Source organism: Amblyomma americanum, chromosome 1, assembly GCF_052857255.1.
Source record: "Amblyomma americanum isolate KBUSLIRL-KWMA chromosome 1, ASM5285725v1, whole genome shotgun sequence".
Classification (NCBI taxonomy): domain Eukaryota; kingdom Metazoa; phylum Arthropoda; class Arachnida; order Ixodida; family Ixodidae; genus Amblyomma; species Amblyomma americanum.
This window is the reverse complement of record NC_135497.1, coordinates 361,191,218-361,213,458: the sequence shown is the minus strand read 5'-3', so window position 1 is coordinate 361,213,458 and position 22,241 is coordinate 361,191,218.

The following is a 22,241-nucleotide window of genomic DNA, read 5'->3' as shown; positions in this document are numbered from 1 at the left end:
CACTCTTTGCCATTGCTGGCTGTACCATTTTAGGATAATGGCTATTACAGGCCACGTTTGACAAGAATTTCCCCCTGCTTGCCAGAATTGGCTATGCAATTCTAGATATCTGTCTACATTGGCCTAGTTTTTCATAACCTATCCAGTGTTAAACGTATACTGGCACACTCTGGTCAACCTTGTGCCATCTGCTAATGTACTACTTATGTACTGGGAATGCGAAAGTATTGGTTCTTTTCGAGATTTATTTTCTGACAATTAACCTTGTTCTCTTCTTTTTATAGCGATAGCTACATTACGGTAGCATTTCGAGCCTTCAACGTGGCGGCGCCACCGCGACCCTGTTGCTGCACAGCCACGCTGTGGCTGCGCCGCCACCCCGGGGATGTGCCGCCACGCTGTCAAGTGGATGGTCACGTGGTACGGAGCAGCTTCCGACGGCGCGGCGCTGTGGCTGATCACGTTGTTCGCAAACCTCGATGGTCACGTGACCAGCCACGTGGTGCGGAGCAGCTACTGCTGCCTGCGGCGCGGCGCTGGCGAAACCGAGCTATCACAGCTGTGTGCATGCGCCGTGCCAAGTGGGACGAAGATTAAGGCATGCCCAGCGAAAGAGCAACGAAAGACTGACTTTAAAATTCAACTCAGCAAGTTCCACTCGGCCAGCTGTAGCTACCGCGTCACTCCAGGTTTAACCAGAGCCAAACCACCGCCAATTTTTAATGGCACACATGCTCATTAGTATGCAGTCATAGTACAACGTGTAGCTAGGTTCACGTTTGTATGTAACGAAGCAACATAGTTTGCTTGCCTATGGGTTTGCGTGCTCGCCTAAAAACCTGAAAGTGCATGGGTAAATTCCTGGCATCTTCGGAAGTAACTTTAGATTTCTTTGTGATGGTGACATCATCTGCAATATTGGGCGCCACTGCTGCTGGTCAACGCCGACGCCGAGCTTCGTTGCCGATGAGCAATACAAAGCTTTCGCAATAACAGATGTATGTGTATTGAGAAAGAAGTGGACTCACGGTTATAGGTAATCTTAAATTTGAACTGATTTTCAGCGGCATAACAAATTCCATGCATTGCATATAAGATATAAAAATAAAGGCTATTTCAGCAAAGTGGACCCAGAATCTTTAGAAACGGGGCTTTTTGAGCTCTGGAGATGGTATCTGCGGCACTGTAGTACTGACGCGGCGGTAGGCACGTAGCCAAGATATTTTTGGGGAGTAGCATGAGGAGGAGGGGCGTAGCGTATCAGGTTTACAGGCCTAACAAGATGACTGGCACGAAAACGCATGGTTGGAAGGATGGTCAGATGCTTTTCCTTTTTTTCAGAGAGCTTGGATACGTTCCGTATGTGAAAAAGTGAGTCATATAATAGGTAAGGCGGTTCATTACCATCATCATCAGACATACTTGCCTTTCACTCCAAGGCAAACGCCTCTCCATTGTCTCTCCAGTTACCCTGTCCTTTGACAGCTGTGGCCACCATATTCCTGCAAAACTTCTTAATTTCACCCGCCCACCTGACATTCTGCGGCCCCCAGCTGCTACGCTTGCCTTCTCTTCGAATCCAGTTCGTTACCCTTGAGGACCAGTGGTTATCTTGCCTTCGCATTACATGACCTGCCCAAGCCTATTTTTTCCTCTTGATTTCGAATAGGATATCATTAACCCGCGTTTGTTCTGCCACCCATTCTGCTCAGTTCCGGTCTTTTAAAATTACACCTATCATTTTTGTTCCATAGCTCTCTGAGGCGGAACCCCTTTCTTTGGCCTCCACGTTTCTGCCCAGTAGATGAGTACTGGTAAGATACACCTGTTGTACGCATTTTTCTTGAGGCATATTGGTAAACAGCCATTCATGATGTGAGAGAACCTGGTTAACTAGCTCTATTACTCTTAGGCGATGATTGTAGCGGGCCATAAGTAATAACCAGATCACTTTTGTTTTTTCGAGAACCATGTCACTTTCGTAGCAATGGCACGTGAATTTTTTGCCGTGGTGCGGCGTCTTCTAAAAGCACGAGCCTTTTAAAAAGAAACTCTGATCTGCAGTGATTCAGATAGCAGTGTTTTAACTCTTTTTAGACCATATAGCCAACGTTAAGTTTTCACGTACGAAGTCCCAACTAACGGAACATTGCAGTTTTTAGACATTAACTTGCAGTTTGGCTTGCATCATGTCGGTTGGAAATATGCTCCTCGAGCACAATAAGCGCTACATCCATATGATTTGGCACATGCTAAGATTGTGAAAAGAGCAATTGCAATCTCATGCCTAGAACCAGCTTTAACGAAGTCATGCCAGCAGGAAATGCATTCCAGATTTCATAATCAGATCACCAAGACACTTTCCGGAGGTTGTTTCGGCCCCAAAAAATCTCTCTGGGTTATGCCCAAGGATCACAGAGGAAGGAACCCCACAAAGCGCATGCACATAGAAACAAGCTGTTTAGTTTGTGAAGTGTGCTACGGGCGTGGTCTATCAAATCCCGCTCAAGTGTGGATGCGTGGATGTCGGCCAAACTGGAAACTGCAGCAATGAATGCGTAGGGTAGAATGCTCTGTCTATACAAAAAACAGAAGGGGCGAAATTGCCTGCTGTTTGCATTTCATGTCCTGGTTGTGATCTGCTGCTCAAAGACACTAATATTCTTGGAAATAGTAAAAACAAAATAGCCCGCGAACATTTAGAAGCATTCCACACAAATTAAAAAGGCGATAATTGTGTTAGCGATACCCCGGTAACCTTATATGTTAGGGAAAAGTATTTTCTCCATTGCTCTTGCTGACCTTTGTTGACTTGACTTGTCATTCCATCATTTTTTATTCCACCTCCCCCTTCTTTTGCACGTGTGAATTCTGCATATATAAGCTTTCGTGAAGCAATAAATCCAGTTGATAGATTGCGCTCTATCCATCGTCTTCTACTTTTGCTGTGTATGTCTTTTCTTTTGCGTAACGCCATCCCAAGAAAGTCTTTATGATATATGTTTTATTAGCCTTGGCCTGACGTTTGAACTAAGGCATATCACAGTCAAGGGCATTCACATGGAGGTCTTTTATCTTTCGGACATCCAAGGCTGATGTGACTGTTGTTCCTTATACTTAATCATTTGCATAATTATTTTTCTCGTCACAGTACTTAATCTACCACGGGCTGGGCATTTTATTTTTTAATCTTTTTTCTTTCCCCACAATAATTTTTGTCCTTAATCTGCATCTTCTGTGAGTGCAGCTTTGTGAGTAGCTTTACCTTTTGTACCGACCTATGAACAGGAGGCAATTTAATACATTTTGTAGAGGCATTGCATGGGCTTTTTAACACGACTACATTAAGGGTCCTTTCTGCAAATAAAATTCTAGCATCGTTGTTGCCGACATTGTGAGCGAAGAAACCCTGGCCATGCCCCTCGTAGTGGCCAGGAGACATGGGCAAGCACTGATCAGTCAACAAGTTTAGTGGCATCAGAAGACAACATGGCATGCCAGAGTTCTCAGTAGATCGGATTCGAACCCAGGTCTCTTGAAATCTCCAGTCAGACACTCTGCCCCTAAACCACGGGCACATTTGCGCAGCTTTGTCGAAGTGGTGGTTTATATCTATGTCGAGTGGGCATTAATATAATATGGTAATTTATGACTGTATGGTAATAAGTATGTGTGACATAATAGAGGCACATATGAAGAGATTAGTCATTGAGCGAGTAACAAAATGCACGTACGAATCCAAGGATCCATTATAGGAGCTGCAGGAGAGAGTCGTTAACGCTGTCGAGTCATACTATTAAAGGCAGAGTTTATGTGCCCTCCAAATTTCTTTTTGTGGACAACTGATTACACTTTTCAGTTTTCTCATCGTTAAAATGTAGTATTCGTTTACCCATAGCTGCTTCTGACCAGATCACCTTTTTCACCAAGCAGATTCCTGAGCAGCTTTATGCCGGGGCAGGCATCAAACAGCATGAAGATTTTTTACTGCTCAGTTTCTGGGAGAGGAAAAAAGGTCTTCAGGTCATTGCATGATTGCTGATGGACCTGGCAGTCGCTGAGACAGTCGCACACAACAGCCACTACTGTCAGCCCACACTGTTATGCAGTGTACGGAGTCCGGGAGAAAGTTCTTGATCACTTCACCAGAGCGACCCGCATTTATTAAATAGCCAAATGCAATCTTCCACGGTGCTGCTATGCCAACCATTATGAACACAAGCGCTTCTGTCGCTAACGGCGCATCATTGACATTTTCCGGAGAGTGTCCCAGGTCTACGCAACCATGAGACGGCCGTTGGAAGCATCAAGCTCACAAGCCTTTCTTATGTCTTATTAACAAGTACAATGGGCCACGGGCGCTTTCACGGCGATTCTTGATCACGTTTGGCCTTTAAGTCTTCGAGAACTTCAGCAGTGAAGCCCGGCAAGCCGCAGACAACTTGCAACCACTGCCTGATAGCCTCTACACTGGGTATAGGAAACAGTGTACGCAAGTATGCATATGCCCGTGGTGAATAGTAGTACAATGTGGTAGAAAACTTCCTCTCATCAGTGTACCTTCTGCGACAGGAATGCTCTGTTACTGCATTTTCAACCTACCCCTTTAAAATCTCTTGCGGCAGATTCCGCAATTCTGCAAACTTTTTTCCACTTTCTTGTGAAAGCAAATTTTCTGCTTCATCTCCTTATGATATTCTGGATTTTTGCACATTTTTCTTCGTATCTGGTCGTTTTGCGGTGCAGCACTATCATTTTCTTCCGGGCAGGTGTAACAGTTTCCTTCAGCAGCTTCACCCTGTCCTCGGTTATTTCTCGGCTGTATGCGTGCTCTTGCTTTACAGCCGATGGCTGTTGTGCTGAGGGCCCAGAGATTGCAGCCTTCGGCTGGTCTGTTAGGCATGATGGTGGTGTGTTTTCTCCCTGTGAGACCGTGTCGGCGCATCCATTGGTTTGCAGTGCTTCCTGTTTTCGAAAGACATGAGTGTTCAACTTTCTCGTGTTGCATTCCAGCACATCTTTAAAGAACCATAGACACCTAACTTTATTGCGCGTTTTCTTCTGTCAAACGCTGTATTCGACAATCGAATGCATGGATTACCCAGTGATATTTGCCTACAGTCGCTAAATAATTTACATTTGAATGTCTTCTCTTATTTGTGGTTCGGTTTTATCGTCTGACCGACGACTGCGACATAAAGATGGTGTTTTAGTCACGTGATCCCAAACAAAGAGTGTAATATGCTCACTGATATGCATTCTTAATTCACTACGTTTCATCCTGCCTCTTTGAAGACCTGCACTCAGAAAAAATAACCTGTCAGTGATTATAGTACAGTTTTCCTAATGCATCACATGACCAAAACATCAAATTGACGCCACAGTCGTCCTTTGGTCAATGAAATCGAAACCAAAACAGCATAAAGAAGGACTTCATTTACTAAATCTTTTAAATGGTCGTACACAATTACCACAGGATGATCCATGCATACGAATGTCTAATGCCTCACATTGCAGTGTCTTGTTATACCGAACAACTCTAGCGCTCTCTATAATACCTGCAAAGTATGTTCAATATTTTAAATGTCAGTGGTAATCTTTATTTTAGCATGCCCCCCCCCCCCCCCAATGGAAACTAAAGTAAGGTACGTCACACTTCCCGATTAGCATTGTGCCTACTCTGCACCACCTGAGCAGTGATCCTACATTCCATATTTTACAGTTTGCCGAGCCAAGAACTTGTGTACCTAAATAAGGCCGCTGCTATTCTCTATGTTGTGTGGTCGCTAATGGATGAAGTGCAATAAAATATGCGAGTGTGCATACCAACCTGTTCGCCTCCTGTGTGGTGTGGAAACTGCGATGGCACTGCGCCTTCATGCAGCAAGCGTTGACACCCAGCTCTAAAATCGCTTGCCCTGAAGTCAGCGAGCACATTTTTTGGTGTCTGTTGTGCCTGAAGTCTGTTTGCTCCATTGGTTGGAGCCATTCAGAAAGCAAGTTTGGGTTGTCCCTTGGGAACCTGCGCATTGAACACAATCGCTAAAGGTGAGGAAACGAAAAAGTGTTTGTGAGCTTCAGACAACCTTCGAAGTGCAGTGAACACATCTCCTACAGGTAAGTAAATGGAAGAATGTTTTTTGTGAATTTTAAACTTATCGAGTTGTTACTGTCGCAAATGCACCTTTCTCGTACCGCCACTTGCTTTTTAAAAGCGCGAAGTACTTCGACAAGCGACATTTACGTTACCCGCAGTTGAAACTTTCCCACTGACTTCGAAGCCGGGCGGTAGCTTCCCATTGCTTGCGGACACGACTTAATAAATTCAAGAAAATATCAAGATAATGTGCAATTGTTAACATAAACGTCCGGCAGTTACTTGTGGTATTACAGGTTGCCGCTTCGTACATTATGATTCTCTTCGCAAAGTCCGTACGCGCACCGCCAAGACATAGTAACAGCCGATGAATGGCGCGCAGTGCGCGCAGACGACTTTGGACTTAGGCTCGCACCGCGCGAACCTATAGCATGCAAAAGCCATAGTAGAGAAAATGCAACAGCACATGACGCCAACAAGAGTTTTCTGTTTTCTCAAAAGTCATGAAAAACCTCTATTATTGTTGAAGCGGCAATATTTAAACACACACACACACAAACATGTTATATATATATATATATATATATATATATATATATATATATATATATATATATATATATATATATATATATATATATATATATATATATATATATATATTAAAGCGCGCCTGTTAAGCAAGAAATTATGCCTTTTGTAGTTTGCAATGCTGGGCCAGTGGGAGAGCAAGAAATCAATTATTTTGATCAACCTTTATATTTACATGCCATTCTGCTCGTTTGTTGCAATTTATAGACAGGATATTGAATGCTAGGGCATTCTTGATTACCGAACACCGTTTGTTTTTTCATTATATTTGGCCAAACGTTGTGGTTCTGCCGTCGGTTGCTCTCTGCCCCATAATGCTTACAGCGCCCATCGCGGTACAAGTGGTCTCGACGAAGCTCCATGGCAACTTCTTAGGCGTCACGCCTGCTTTACCTCTAGTTAATTGTAAGAAACTCTATGGTATAAATAGATCCAAAGCTATCTGGCCAAAAAGATTTTTATTACGTGTGAAGATGTCTTACACTCGTGCATTACACTAACCGCGGCGTGCCCCAGGGCGGAGTCGTCAGTCCTACTTTGTTTAACCTAACACTTACAATAATCCCAGAGTACCTATCTAATCCAGCCCATATCTCTATGTATGCCGACGACATCTGCAGCCGGGCCTCCTCTGTGACGCGTCTCAAGGGGCGAGCAAGACTTCAGAGGGCAGCAACCATAACTTCTTCCTATCTCGGAAAGCAAGGTCTGAGCGTGTCAGCCCGAAGAGCGCTATAGTGGCATTTACGCGGAAATTTTGGCTCGTTATCCGCTAACTATTGACGGCCATGCCCTTGCCTACCGCGCTTCTCAGCGTTTTTCAGGAATTATCATAGACCTGAATTTATCATGGAGCCCGCATTGCGGCTTTCTCAGATTTCTTGGCGGAAAATTATGGGGCTCGTCGATTCTGTCAATAGTACAGCTGTACAGAGCACTTTTTTGGGATTTTTTCGCTAATGTACACCAGTGCTTTCAGGCACATGCAAGACAAATTTTCGTGCCCTCCAGACTATACAAAGTCAGGCGCTTCGCACATGCCAGGGTCTCCCTCGCAGGGCATCAATATCTGCTACCATCGCTAGCGCCTGCGACTACCCAGTCTAGACGTATATAACCCTCGACAACCTGCTTATCCACATATGCCATCTAACTAGGATTCCCCAGCACCACCTTGTGTCAATGGTGGTTCAAGACCAAAAGCAGCGTTTTCAAAGGTTATATCAGCCCACCGATCGTCCATTTCATCACAGTTCACCCCGGCCGCGTGGCCTTCCTCTGCGCATTGGTGTCTGCTGGAGCCAAGTGTGGGCCTTAAAATTCCGGGCACAATGAAAGAATCGAACTTATCGACAACGGCCATTAAACAGTTGACGCTGCCTACTCCACTTCGCATAGATTGACCGCACTTATGTGTATACAAATGGTTCGGTCTAAAGTACAAGTTCAACCTACGCCGCGATCCTTCCTGCGAGAAAGACCAGTATTAAGCAGAAAACTTAGCATCAGAGAACCTGTACCAAGTCAGAATTGGCCGCACTTAATGTGGCTGTGCAGTACATAGGTGCACAAACTCCCCACAAAATGGCTGTATTCTGCGACTCAAAAGCACCCTTACAATGCCTTAATTCTGATTTACGCCATGGCGATCGCCACTAACTCGAAGCTGAATTAAGACTTCTTCAACACTAGGCGCAGGAAGAGGGTCATAACGTCGTCATCCAGGGGATACCGGGACACTGTGGCATTGTCAGAAACGACGCAGCTGATACTGCAGCTAGATCAGATCATGGCAGTGCCTACATTTCCAGATACCATTGACAAGAACCAACGCAGAAAGACATCTGCGAATGCTTAGCCGAAATTGGCTTTTAGCGTCATGTTCTTCTCCTGAAAACTCCGCATGCAGTCTGCACCGCCTAGACCCCTTACTTCAAATCAGTCAGCCGTCCGGCCTCTCCCGCTGCGATGTTAGGCTGTTGTGTCGCCTGTGGCTGCAAGTGGCGTTTACAAATGCATCTCTCACTTAATCGCAATGGTACGCTCTCCTGCGTGTGACATTTGTGGGTGCGAAGAGACAATTGGACACCTTTTTGTAATGGCCCTCGGTTTCAGCTTGAGATTGCCCTCCTGGCTGCAACACTCCGCCGTTTAGATCCTCAGCCCCTTAATGAAGCAAAGATTCTGGCTCCTTCGAGTAAGCCTTCGTCATAGAGGACAGCTTTGAAGGCACTTTTCAACTTCTTAAAGGACTCAGGACTGAGTGCCAGCTTGTGCTCTATTAGTGTGTGCCCTGTGTACCCAGCAAGAACTGGGCAACGGTTCCCCTTCCCACGTGTAGGGTAGCATACCGGGCGTCGCCTAATTAACCGCCCAGCCTTTTCCTTAGTCTTTCTCTCTCTCTCTCTCTCTTTATTAATTATGTGAATTGTTTGTTGAGCAGCACTATTCTCTGAGGGAAGCATCAATGTGGTTTACTGTTAGCAAACCACACATAAGTTTCTTTTAAAGTATCTGTAAGAGGCCTAGTTACTCAGGTGATCAGTACCAGGGAGCAGCCTCAGCAATAAAAGTTCAGTGTTTATCCCAGCCCTTGGAAACCAATGCACTATTTCTCAAGAAAGAGAAATCATATCCTTATGTGGTGCAACCCCACAATTACTAGCCTTTCCTTCACAAAACCGTCTCGCACGGCGCACCCCTGGTTAAAGCAAACGGAAAAAAGCAAGAAGAAACTTTACTAATGTGAAAGGCCGTCTTGCTGATTTATACTGTGTGATCACAATACGGGATAATAGATGCAAATTACGACCCTGCTGCACGAACCAGGCGGGCCGAAAAACGACCCTTACACGCCCGTCCGAAACGGACACGAAAGGGCAGGACCACTGTCGAAAGAGCTCTTCCTCCCCAAGGAAAAATAGCTCTCTACGAAGGGACCCCAGCAGCGGAAAAAGAGCACGACGGCGGCATTCTGCCACAACAGCCTCACAGAGATTGAGCCAGAGAAATAAAGCACCGGCATCTAGCACGGGACGCGCAACATGGCCGGCAGGAAAACAACTGCTCGATAAAAATCGTCGCACTCCCAGACTTGAAAGTTCAGCATGAACAGCTCTTCAAAAAACGCGGACCTAGAGCACGTGGAATCTGTACTCTTGGAGAGGGTCGTTAGGACACTGCGCTGTCCGAGCAATAGGGCTCCCAAGCTGAAGTTTGACGGTACGACAGGAGCGCGCGACAGCAGCAGCAGGTCGCTGTGCGAGGTCGTCGGTGTTCGGGTCGTTGCATCAAAACGTCGGATGAAGGCTGTCAACTGTCTACCTACGGCGTCCTACCCCCAGAGAGCGCCGACTTCAGTTTTCCCGGTGGCGGGACGTGCCTCTGAATTGGCCAGAGGATGATGCGCGACTGGTCGAAGGAACCCACCTTGGAGATGGCAACTGAGACTGACGTCGAGGAGTCGTTGCGGGGAGCACATGATCGGCCAGGTACTGCTCAATGTCCCGCGGTCTCTTATCATAACGCGGTCGAGGTGCGCTAGGTGGAATTCCTCTCAAGCCCATCCATTGGTATGGGCAGTTGCAGAGAAGACCTGGCTCCGCGCATTGGTAGCAGAGATGCCGGTTGTTCGGTGTGCGCCGCATGTTCGCTTTTGGTAGAACAGGGGCGGGTACCGCAGCTCGACGGGGGGAAGTTAACCCTGCATTACTTCAGCAGCAGGACGGTATGCATGCGGCGCCGACGCAGTTTTCCTTGGGGCTTCGCTGTAGCTCAAGATGAACGGCTCCGTCTGTGGCGTCCGTTGGGCTTCGCTGTAGCTCATCAGCTACAGCTGCAACACTTCCAGGTGGAGCTTGTAGGCGGAGGTTGCGCAGTTTTTCGCAAATCACGCTACGCAGAAGCTCCCTAAGCGCCTCGTCTCCGGCGACTGGCAGTGATGCGGTGTAGTTGACGGTCGCAACACATCCCTGACGACCGTACTGTGCACTGAGTTCCTGCAAGGAACGTTGCATACCCGTGGCTTCTTTCGGAAAGTCAGCAACGTTTCTTGGAGGGTCGCGTATGAAGCCAGCGAAGAGCTGCTCTCACACCACGCATCAGGTGGTGAACCTTCGTTGCCTCGAGCATGGCAGGATCAACACGAGTTAAGTGGCACGTCATATCTTCCATAAACATGGCGACGTTTTTGTTTGAATGATGTGACGTGGAGGGAAGAGCAATTTCGGTGGTTTCTTTTCGTTTGTTTTTGCTGAAGGTAGTGAACGACTCACAGTGGAACGCTTCCCAGTTGGTAGAGGAAGCATCATGGTTCTCGAACGATGTCTTTGTCGCCTCTTGAACCAGGAAGTTCACGTTTCCTAGCTTTCGCTCGTCGCTCAACTGGTTGAAAGTAGCCACACGGTCAAAGGTGGCCAACCAGACCGCGACATCCTCGAGTCTATCGCCGTGGAAGGATGGCGGCGAGCGATGTGTAAGGAGTACAACCGGCGGGACAGTGCCGGAAGGCTGATGTGTCTGACTGCCAGTAGTGGACGTCATGGTACGCACTGGCTTCGTCAGTGGTTGAAACACAGATTCCAGACCTCGCAGGTGCGGCTCGCATTTTGTACGGGTGTTGTTTCCGAGCGTTGGGGATCTGCGTCAAAAATTGTCTTCGCGGTGAGGGTGTACAGGACAAAACCGAGCACCTCCACCAAAATTTCGCCGACAAACATAGCGCGACTCAAAAGGGGCTTTAATCGAATGGCCAAGAAGACCAGCAATGCGCATCCGAAGCAGAAACGTGGTCTTCCTCGCTCTCTCACGAGCCAAGTCATCCCGCTGGGCAGCAAATCGGCGCCGGCAGATTGTGAGCAGAATGAAAATATGTCCTGGAATGATCATGTCCACTGCTTTCTCTCAAAATTAGGCCGAGCGGTACTTCCAATAGCAAGTAAGCAGCTAACCAAAACGAAGAGGTTGCGTGGCGCAAGCTCCAAACAGGAGTATTCTCTAACCCTCAGCTTTATAGCAAGTGGCACCCTGAGATTTTCAGCCCCAGATGCAAACGTTGCGACGGCATAGCGGACATGATCCATATGGTATGGACATGTCCGAGCTTTGGACATCTTGACCGAACAGATGAGTCCTGGGAGGCGCTGCTTCACAACGAGGACGAAACTAAACAACGTGAAGTCATCCTTCTCGCCCTTGCCGCTGCTGAGATCTAAGAGATCCCGGTCGACGGCTGAGGGGGAGGACATGGCTGGGACCGAGCGGCGCCTCGGATACCCATCATCCTTTTGACAGGTGCTAATAAATGTTATTTCTCTCTCTCTCTCTATCTCTCAAAATTGAGCAGGAATGTAAGAATAATAAACTGGTTCCCCCATTTCTTTCCAAATGAAATAAAACGATTGATTTATTATCCTCTTTTTCATTACCACCTGTGTTCTTGTTTCAATATGAGGCAAAGCACTCCAACGAATAATCAGAACATTTCTCTTCTGTAGATACGAACCCTCCGGGCAGTTGAAAATGTGGAATTCCCAGAACAAACAGCGACAGTTTTTTCATACACATTATATCAGTAAGACACAAAACATGTACGTGAATAAATTACTCTGCACATACGAAAGGGCCAGTAACGGTTCCCTAGATATATTTTGATTTGGCGCCACTGAATAATCTTCGGGTAACTACTGCTTTCCTAATCACCTTGGCTAGTTTCATTATCACGAACTAATTACGGTAAAATGACGACATAACGTGCGTTGCCAACAATAATAAATCGAGATTGGGACGCATCACAATTTGACATTGAAAAATTATCCCTTAAACGTAATACCCAGCTTTTCATATAAATTTTGTATACTGCTACCCCAACCAACACCCTGCACTGATGTAATTTTCCATGTTTGTTTTTTATTTCCAGTTCTTTATCATGTACGTTTCTCCCTATTTTTCTTCTTTCCGTTTAATTTTTCATGTAACAGCACCGTTCGTCACTGCTGATTGGTGATGGGTGACGAGCTTTGTCAAGCGGCAACATAATGGCGTTTTCTTCAGTCACCTTTTTTCGCGACAAATAAACGAATTTATTCCTTGATTGAATTATTAAATGATCTATTAATTTTTTATTGATACGTTATGTGGTGGTCTCGTAAAACCTCCCCCACCACTGGATTAAAAAAAGGCGTGCGCAAGTCCTCTCCGCAGTCGTACATCACGACAGTGAGAACAGGGGAAAAACCTGTGCCGGCGAGCGGAATGAATGCCAACTGGAATGCGTTGTCACATGCGAACTGGAACCTTATTGACCTCAAGTTGGGAAACTTGCACTGCATTCTAAGCCGGCGCTTCATTTCTACTACTGGAGAAGTCGTCATGCCTGACCACCGAAAGTGTGCTGACACAAGTGAAAGCTGCGCTAAGTTTTTTGTTTCAGAACGAGTCAACCATTATCAGGAAACCAGCCATGAATAGATCTCGAAGTCTAGCACGTGATAGTTTATTAAACTGGTGAAAATACGCGTTTTGGTTTCAGCTTTAGGGAGCTATTTCCTCCTGCTTATCATAGTTCGCATTCATAACGGCGCTTATCTGGCCCCGAGGAGCAGGTTTTTAGTAAAGACATTGGAGGCTACCAGCTACTCCAAAAGCAACATAAAAAAGGGCTCTGTTCAGTAAATGGATTTGAAAAAACAAGAGACGCCGATCAGACGCCGACCTCTTATTTTTTTATATGTACGCTCCCAGCCAGACGGGATTCCGTCACACGCTCAACTTCATTAAATTCAAAGCGAAGGCAGTGCCCTCCCTCCTTCTCGAAGGTAGGAAATTGGAAATTGGACTTTTAGACCCACCCGCCGCGGTGGCTCAGTGGTTAGGGCGCTCGACTACTGATCCGGAGTTCCCGGGTTCGAACCCGACCACGGCGGCTGCGTTTTTATGGAGGAAAAACGCTAAGGCGCCCGTGTGCTGTGCGATGTCAGTGCACGTTAAAGATCCCCAGGTGGTCGAAATTATTCCGGAGCCCTCCACTACGGCACATCTTCCTTTCTTCCTTCACTCCCTCCTTTATCCCTTCCCTTAAGGCGCGGTTCAGGTGTCCAACGATATATGAGACAGATACTGCGCCATTTCTTTTCCCCCAAAACCAATTATTATTATTATTATTATTTTAGACCCGCCGCGGTGGCTCAGTGGTTAGGGCGCTCGACTACTGATCAGAAGTTCCCGGGTTCAATCCCGACCGCGGCGGCTGCGTTTTTATGGAGGAAAAACGGTAAGACGCCCGTGTGCTGCGCGATGTCAGTGCACGTTAAAGATCTCCAGGTGGTCGGAATTATTCCGGAGCCCTCCACTACTTCACCTCCTCTTCCCTTTCTTCATTCACTCAGTCCTTTATCCCTTCTCTTACGGCGCGGTTCGGGTGTCCAACGATATATGAGACAGATACTGCGCCATTTCCTTTCCCCAAAACCAATTATTAATAATATTATTAATTGGACTTTTGGGGAAAGGAAATGGCACAGAAACTGACTCATATATTGGCCGACACGTTAACCGCGCCATAAGCGAAGGGGTAAATGAGAGAGTGAAAGAAGAAAGGACGGAAGAGCTGCCGTAGTGGAGGGCTCGGCAATAATTTCGACCACCTGGGCATCTTCAACGTGCACTGACACCGCACAGTACACGGGCGCATTGAAAGGTGGTTTTTTAGGAAAGAAAATGGCACAGTATCTGTCTCACATATCGGGGACACCTGAACTGCGCCATAAGGGAACGGATAAAGAGGGGAATGAAAGAAGAAAGGAAGAAAGAGGTGCCGTAGTGGAGGACTCTGGAATAATTTCGACCGCCTGGTGATTGTTAACGTGCACTTACATCCCACAGCACACGGGCGCCTTCGCGTTTCGCTTCCATCCAAACCCAGCCGCCGCGATCCTCAGTCAATTGCATCCTCTAGTCTTGGCGGCCGCGTTTCGATGGAGGCGAAACACAAAATGTGCCCCCGTGCTGTGCGATGTTAGCGCAGGTTAATATCTCTAGATGGTCGAAATTATTCCGGAGACCTGCATTCACTAGGCACATCTTTTTTTGTTATTAATAATTCCTATGTTCATCCCTTCGCGGCGGGCTCTTTCTTATATTAGTGGTTTTGAGGAAAGTAAATGGCGCATAAACCTCATAATTAGTCAGGATACCTCATCCAAGCTGTAAGGGAAGGCAGGAAGGTGAGTGAAAGAAGAAAGAGAGAAACGAGTGTCCTATTAAAATGCTCCGGAATAATTTCGACCTTTTCATATCCCATTCACTGCACGGCAGAGGTGTCCACCGGCAGTCTCCCCCGCGCATCTGGTAACGGCATATTGAGACATGCCTGTGCCATTCGCCGATGTAACCATGGAAACTCCTCTGTGAGCTCTCACACCCCGTCTTCAGCCACTAAATGCGCTGTCTGCTTAAGACATGCTCGTAGCACGCCAGAGTGTTGCGTGTTTGTTATCTAGGGAGGGGTGGAGCGGGGGTAGAGCTGGCGCGAGGCTCTGTAGGCCTGCGTCATCTCGCTGGACGAGTGCATTCGTTCCCTCGCGAATCCCCGACCCGAGGCCACCTGAATCCGGTTTAAAGAACCACGGGCTAAAATGTTGGCGGCCTCGTTTCCGGGATTCCCGGAGTGCGCAGGCACACATATAAGCTCTACATGGCGGGGTGGGGGTGCATCGGGCGAGCCCAGTATGCCAAAAGCAGGGACGTGGGCTCGGCCCCGCGAAAAATTTAGAATTGCAGTTTTAGAGTCTGTTAAAATGTACTGGGCCTCCATGCGGGTGATGGCAATTGCGATGGCGGCTTCCTCTGCAGCCTCTCGGGTGGTGTCAGGGGGAGAGGTAGTGTGAGGAGGGCGGATGAAGAGCAGTCCACCACGGCTGCGGTTGCTTCGTCACCAGTGCAGGCGGCGTCCACCCATACGGCGTCCGGCTCGGAGACGTACACTCGGTGAAGGACCTTCGCACGGGCTCTGCGGCGCAGCTCATGGTTGGAGGGGTGCATATTTTTTGGCAGTGGCTTGATGACTAGCTCTCGGTGAAGGGATCGAGGAATGGGAAGGAGGGTTGGGTCGTTGGCCGGTATTTTGATTCCGAGGGAGTCCAGGATATACCGGCTTGTGGAGGTTTGTGTAAGCCTTATGTATTGGGCCTGTCGATGGGTCTCCACGAGTTCCCCGATCGTGTTGTAGAGGCCCAGGCCTAGTAATCTGTCTGTGGTGGTGTTGAGGGCAAGATGAAGTGCGACTTTGAAGTTCTAGGTATGGGGTAGTGTAGAGCACACGGCTTAGGACAATGACAGGAATGAGGCGACAGAGGTCGCGCTCCTTCATGCCTCTATGATGGCCCGAAACTCTGCGGATGAGATGAGATATCGCGCCTGCAACTACTGACACACACACTCCCCTCACCCCTGACCCTAGCCCACTATCACCCCTCCTTCCCCACTCCTGCCTGCACCTTGTGCCGAGAACCATTCGCCTCTTTCCTCCACATCCTCTCCCTCTGCCCGGCGGACCCTCCCCCGCGCGGCCTAGAGGACCTGAAGACGTGGAGGATTGGGAGACCCTGCTGCGCTCGGAGGACCCGGCCGTGCAGACAATCGCCACCGGCCGGGCTGCCAGTGTTATGGACCTAAGGGACATAAGCACTTGACTGCAGTGGGGTCGTGCGGAGACCCTCGGGCGTGCCCCGACTTCCTATCCAACAATAAAGTTTTTCTCTCTCTCTCGTAGCACGTGCAGTCCTGGCGATGCACTGGCCTAGGCATCCCGCTCATCGTTTCTGCTTTCGATGCGCCGTATTCAGCATATAAGAGAGCAAAGCTTTGCCGACACATAGGGCAGCCGTCCTTATTAAAAGAAGTAATTTCTGAAGCTATTATTTAGTTGTGCCAGATTACTGTTATGAAGTAATTCATTAAATTGCTAAGCTGCTCGACCATGAAAGTGATGCATTAGAATCGCTATCCCCAGAGAAAGTAGTAAAAAAACTGCAAATGCAGTAATGTTTTCACCGCTATGTGCTCCACAACAGCGCGCCGCATGGCTTTCGAACGTTCTTTGCCATATTAAGTCGCTTGTACGCGCGCCTTTGCGTAGGTAGCACTAAAACGGATTTTTTTCCGTGAGATATGTATTCCAAGCATTTATGCAAATATGCAGATTCACTGCATGCAAGAACCTCATAGAAGACAAACGTGTGTTTCGAGAGATCCTGGCGCAGAGCTGCAGCGGTTAAACTACGCGTCACTACCCTGCAGTGGCAGGTGCTGCCATTGGTGGGGCTTGTGTGACCCATGTTATTCCTGAGGAAACTGCCGAGATTAATAATTAATTGAACCGCCACTGTGGACAGTTCGCTCAAAATGCGGTGTGCAGCTTGTGATGGCGTCACAACGTCACGTGACCAAGGTGGCCTGCGTGCTAGAGGCAGGGTTCAGGCGGACAGAAAACCGCTTTTTACAATGTTGAACCCGCCGCAGTGGCTCAGTGGTTAGGGTGCTCGACTACTGATCCGGAGTTCCCGGGTTCGAACCCGACAGCGGCGGCTGCGTTTTTATGGAGGAAAAACGCTAAGGCGCCCTTGTGCTGCGCGATGTCAGTGCACTACGGCACCCCTTTCTTCCATTCTTCTTTCACTCCCTCCCTTATAACTTCCCTAACGGCGCGGTTCAGGTGTCTAGCGATATATGAGACAGATACTGCGCCATTTCCTTTCCCCCCAAACCAATTATTATTATTACAAAGTTGAAGTTCTTGGGCACTACAATGGCAACCACACGAATCGTTCACTCGGGACTCGGGGATTTAGTGATTACCATTATTCAGGTCAAATGCTTCATTTCATCGACTAGTTTCTTTTTCAAGTGACCTTAATAATGTTCTGTTTTAAGCGACAGCATAAAAGCCTCACTGCAGCGGAAAGCCGGTATAATAAACTTATAGCTAGAGGAGCGGAAGCCGAACCAGTAGCGCCGCTAAAAAATCAATTCCGCTTCCTGTATGCTTCAGACCATTATGCCATCACCACAGGTTTTTCTTAAAGCATGACTTCTATTGCATTGAAGTATATTTACATCAAGTAAATTATTTCTGTAGCTTTCAAGAAACGCCACGACAGACATCACAAAAATACAGGTCACTAGACGCGAAATCAGCCTGAGCTCATCACCAAGCGGGAGTGCTACATCAGTTTAAAGTCGGTCAGCTCTCACGCTTATCTAAAAAAAATCATTTCGGAAAAACCTAACACCCTGCCGGCTGCACAAACTCTCGAGCTGTGCTTGCAATGTCGTCGTCTTCGTCACGTACCCGCGTTGAAGTGTGTTATGTTGTTGGTGTAACAACAACAACAACATAATCTGCGAGTCTGTCTTGGAGGAGTTTGAAAGCTTGGTCTTCATCATATTCCATCTTTGCGCCTGGCAGCTTCATCAGACGAGAATGCAGGAAACCGCACGAAATGGCAGGGTATTAGAAATGGTTAAATTAAGCACCCAGTGGTATTGCAATATTATCTAGTAATGGTAATTAAGCGGCCTACGAACATTCCCTGTTCTGAGTGTAATCTCTGCTTACCAATTATTTTATTCAATGTGGTAAATGCTACTGCATTGTTTCCTATATATTCTTGGCGTACATTAGGTTCTGTACGCAGACACAACGCGGTGACACTTTTTGCAGTGCAGATAGGTAACTTAACAAGGTGATGGTTCGGGCTAGGGGGTAGGCGTTAGGATCCATAGGGCAGCAACAAAACAGAGGACAAACACAAGTGCACACAGAATTTATACATGAAGAAAAGAATATATTATATTCTAATCTGACATATTCTATTATATCTAAAATATTCTATTATAATCTGACAAGTATCGTTCTTTTCTTCATGTATAAATTCTGTATGCACCAAATAAAGCCGTAGTGGAAGTTTAACGCTTGTGTTTGTCCCCTGTTTTGTAGCTGCGCTATGAATCATAACAGATAGATAACACTGAATTTTTGTAAGTGCTGGGCATTAGTATGCTACAGTACACACCTGTCAGAAGTAAAGGCAGAGTGATATTTTGGGGCTCAACTCGTAACTGTCTCGGTTTTCTCGATTATTCAAGCTCACACAACACACACGCACACACACACGCGCGCGCGCGCCCGCGTACGCAAGCACGCAATATAAGCTCTAGCTGCTGGTCCAATAGTGCTTTGAAGGTTTCTCTTAATGTTTGACAATCATACTGAGTAACATAGCCGGAAGTTACCGACTACAAAACTAACTCGAGTTTTAAACAGACTGTTATTGAGGGTGAGGGCGAAGGAGGTCCGATGGTGTGAAGGCCAGCAGATTTCTCGGAGAGGCTGATGGAGGGCTGAATAACATTTTAAATTTGGGCGAGGGGGAGGAAGGGCAATGGATTCAAAAGTGAGGGAGGAAAAGTAAAAATGAGGGCATTTGCCCACGTCTTTTGATTGCCCCATTCCACTGTCATACCTCCTTAACCACTCCTGCCTGACCCTACATGCCCTCAACAATTGGCCTCTCTCCTCCCCATGCGCCCTCTCTACCCGGCAGACCCTCTCCAGCGGGGGGACCTGGAGTACCTCAAGACCTGGGAGGACGGAAGACCGTTCTGCACACGGTGGACCCGGCTATGCTGACCATAGACATCGGCAGGGCCGCCAGTGGGTCGCTTTGATTTACGCCTCTGGCTGCCCGCGGGCTGCAGACCGCGGAGCCAGGCGCACGATTTCCTCGGACTGCTGCGCGCACTTACGCTACGTGCCCAGAAAGCGTTCGTTTTTCTCTTGCTGGGCGGTTTCGGGCTGCCAGCGGGCAGCTAGACTCGCTAGGACGACTTTCTGCTGCCAGCGCTCGGGCAACTATAGCAGACGACGGAGAGGTGGCATGGTATCGCGCGCTGGAAGCGCGCGCTGCCGCTTTTCCATAAAAACGCAGCCGCCACGTTCGAAGCCGACCGCGGCGGCTCCGTTTTGATGGAGGCAAAACGCTAAGGCGCCCGTGTGCAGTGTGATGTCAGTGCACATCAAAGGTTCCCAGGTGGTCGAAATTATTCCGGAGCCCTCCACTACGGCACTTCTTTCTTCTTTTGTTCTTTCACTCATTCCTTTATCGCTTTCCTTACGGCGCGGTTCAGGGGTCCAACGAAATATGAGACAGATACTGCGCCATTTCCTTTCCCCCAAAAACCAATTATTAATAATATTATTAACTTTATATGGACTAGAAGGACCATATAACAAGGGAGCCGTAGTGCTCCCGAAACGTTTTTTCATCTTTTGACTTTGGCCAGTGACCAACGATCTGCATCACCGCGATTCTTCGTGCGATGTTTAGCGCGGTGCCTGCGCTTGTTTCGACTAGACCACAATGCATATCGTCTTTGTCGCCTGCAATGACACCTTTTGCGGTAGTTCTCGCTGTTTATCTATTTGTTTAACGTACGAGTGTGTGACCGCGGTTCGATTGCCTCACCACCGCGCAAGCAAAAATGCTCGCTCATATCAATATCGCATATTTCTGATCACAAAATATTTCGGCTGTTAATTTTGTGCGCCCAGCAGATATTGCGACGGTGTTGGAGGCCTTTCATGAGAGCGGCCGCATTTGCAGGCTCCGAATACGCGCACAGACGCACGCATATATGCATGTGCTGAACGTGCTTGGCGAGGTGTTAGTTGAGCGCGATACTAGAGCGTATACGGTGTTTATTGCTTTCCACGCACTGGAAAGGCGGATATGGTTTCTGAAACGCTTGATTGATTGAAACGTGTTCTTTATTAAGGGGCTCTGAAACGCCTTCCGAGGAGAGCTTATTAACTCAGTTGATCACTGCACTGTGTTGCTGTGAAAACTATAGCCAAATAATACTCTTTTACACGCAGCACACGACCCATAATCACGCGTCAAAGTTAGCGAGCCCTTCGCGGTGATCGCACCTTCCTCCATCCCCCGCATGTGCGTAGACAAGTAGACAAGGCGGGAGGTAGCCGTTGTTTAGATTCTTTCACACGTCAGGCAGCTACCGTGGCCGCGGCCAATAAGCCATTTATCTCCGGCGTGTCAGGGAGCTCTGCTCCAAGAGGGGGTCGGCGAAGGAGCGCCCAGCTTCCAGAGCGCAAAAAGTGACGAGAGGAGATGGAAAGGCGCGAAGACGCAGAATAATAATAATAATAATATTTGGTTTTTGGGGAAAGGAAATGGCGTAGTATCTGTCTCATATATTGTTGGACACCTGAACCGCGCCATAAGAGAAGGAATAAGGGAGGGAGTGGAAGAAGAAAGTAAGAATGAGGTGCCGTAGTGGAGGGCTCCGGAATAATTTCGACCACCTGGGAATCTTTAACGTGCACTGACATCGCACAGCACACGGGCGCCTTAGCGTGTTTCCTCCATAAAAACGCTGCCGCCACGGTCGGGTTCGAACACGGGAACTCCGGATCAGTAGTCGAGCGCCCTAACCACTGAGCCACCGCGGCGGGTGAAGACGCAGAAGTTCAAATTTTAACTGCAGGTAACTCAGCTTCTACAAAGGGCATATAAAAATCCTTTCTGTACACTATTCGTGAAGTGGCGTGCTTCAATATCCCAGGCATGCCGCAACTTTATGAGGGCAAGGAAGGAAGACGAAGACGTTGTTCGATCGCCTGTCGCCACAGCTCTGTTTATTTAGCTAATGTTTCCTAATTTACTAGTTTTATTTGAATATTCGAGGACAGCAGCATCTTCAAAGCGGTACTGTCCCTACGGGAAGTGTACGGCTGCTCCGGTGCCGGCAAGCCTAAAGGGACCACGCCATTGAAAGGAGGCTGGCTCGGAAGAGGCGGCCATGGCTTCCCAGTCTGTGGAGCGACCAGAACATGAACTCACCACCCATCCAGTGAGACCTCATCGCTAAGTGGGGCTGAGTCAACGATCGTGGACGGTGACGAGTCAGTGGCCGATATGGCTGACGTGGACAACGAGGGCTTCAAGCTGGTGAGTCATCGCAAGCAACGAACGGTAGGGTTCCCGGTAGTGGTTAAGCCCACAGAAAAGGGGGTTGATTTAAGAGAGAAGAATCCCATCTTTTCGCGGCCATTCAATCACTGCTGGGATCAGCTCCGATTCGAAGTCGGTTCATTATGCACGGGGCTCTTCAGCTGGATGTCTCGACGAAAGAGCAGGTTAACAAGCTCCTGCAGAGGTCTCAGATTTTTGGCATCAAAGTTAACATGCGGTTGCCCCATTCCTACATGAACAACACCTGTGTTATTAAGGATGTCGCAAAGTGGTATTCAGAACGCGACCTACTTGATTATCTGAAACCACAAGGTGTGCTGCACGTGAAACGACTTGTGCGTCGTGTGGAGTCTCCAGGAAAAGAATAGGCTGCGAAACCTACCAACTCTATGGTGTGGACATTCGCTCCCAACTCAGAGCGCCCCGAAAAAATTGATCTGGGATTCACAAAACACGCAGTTGCAGATTTCACTGAAGCTCCTCCACGGTGTTTTAGATGCCAA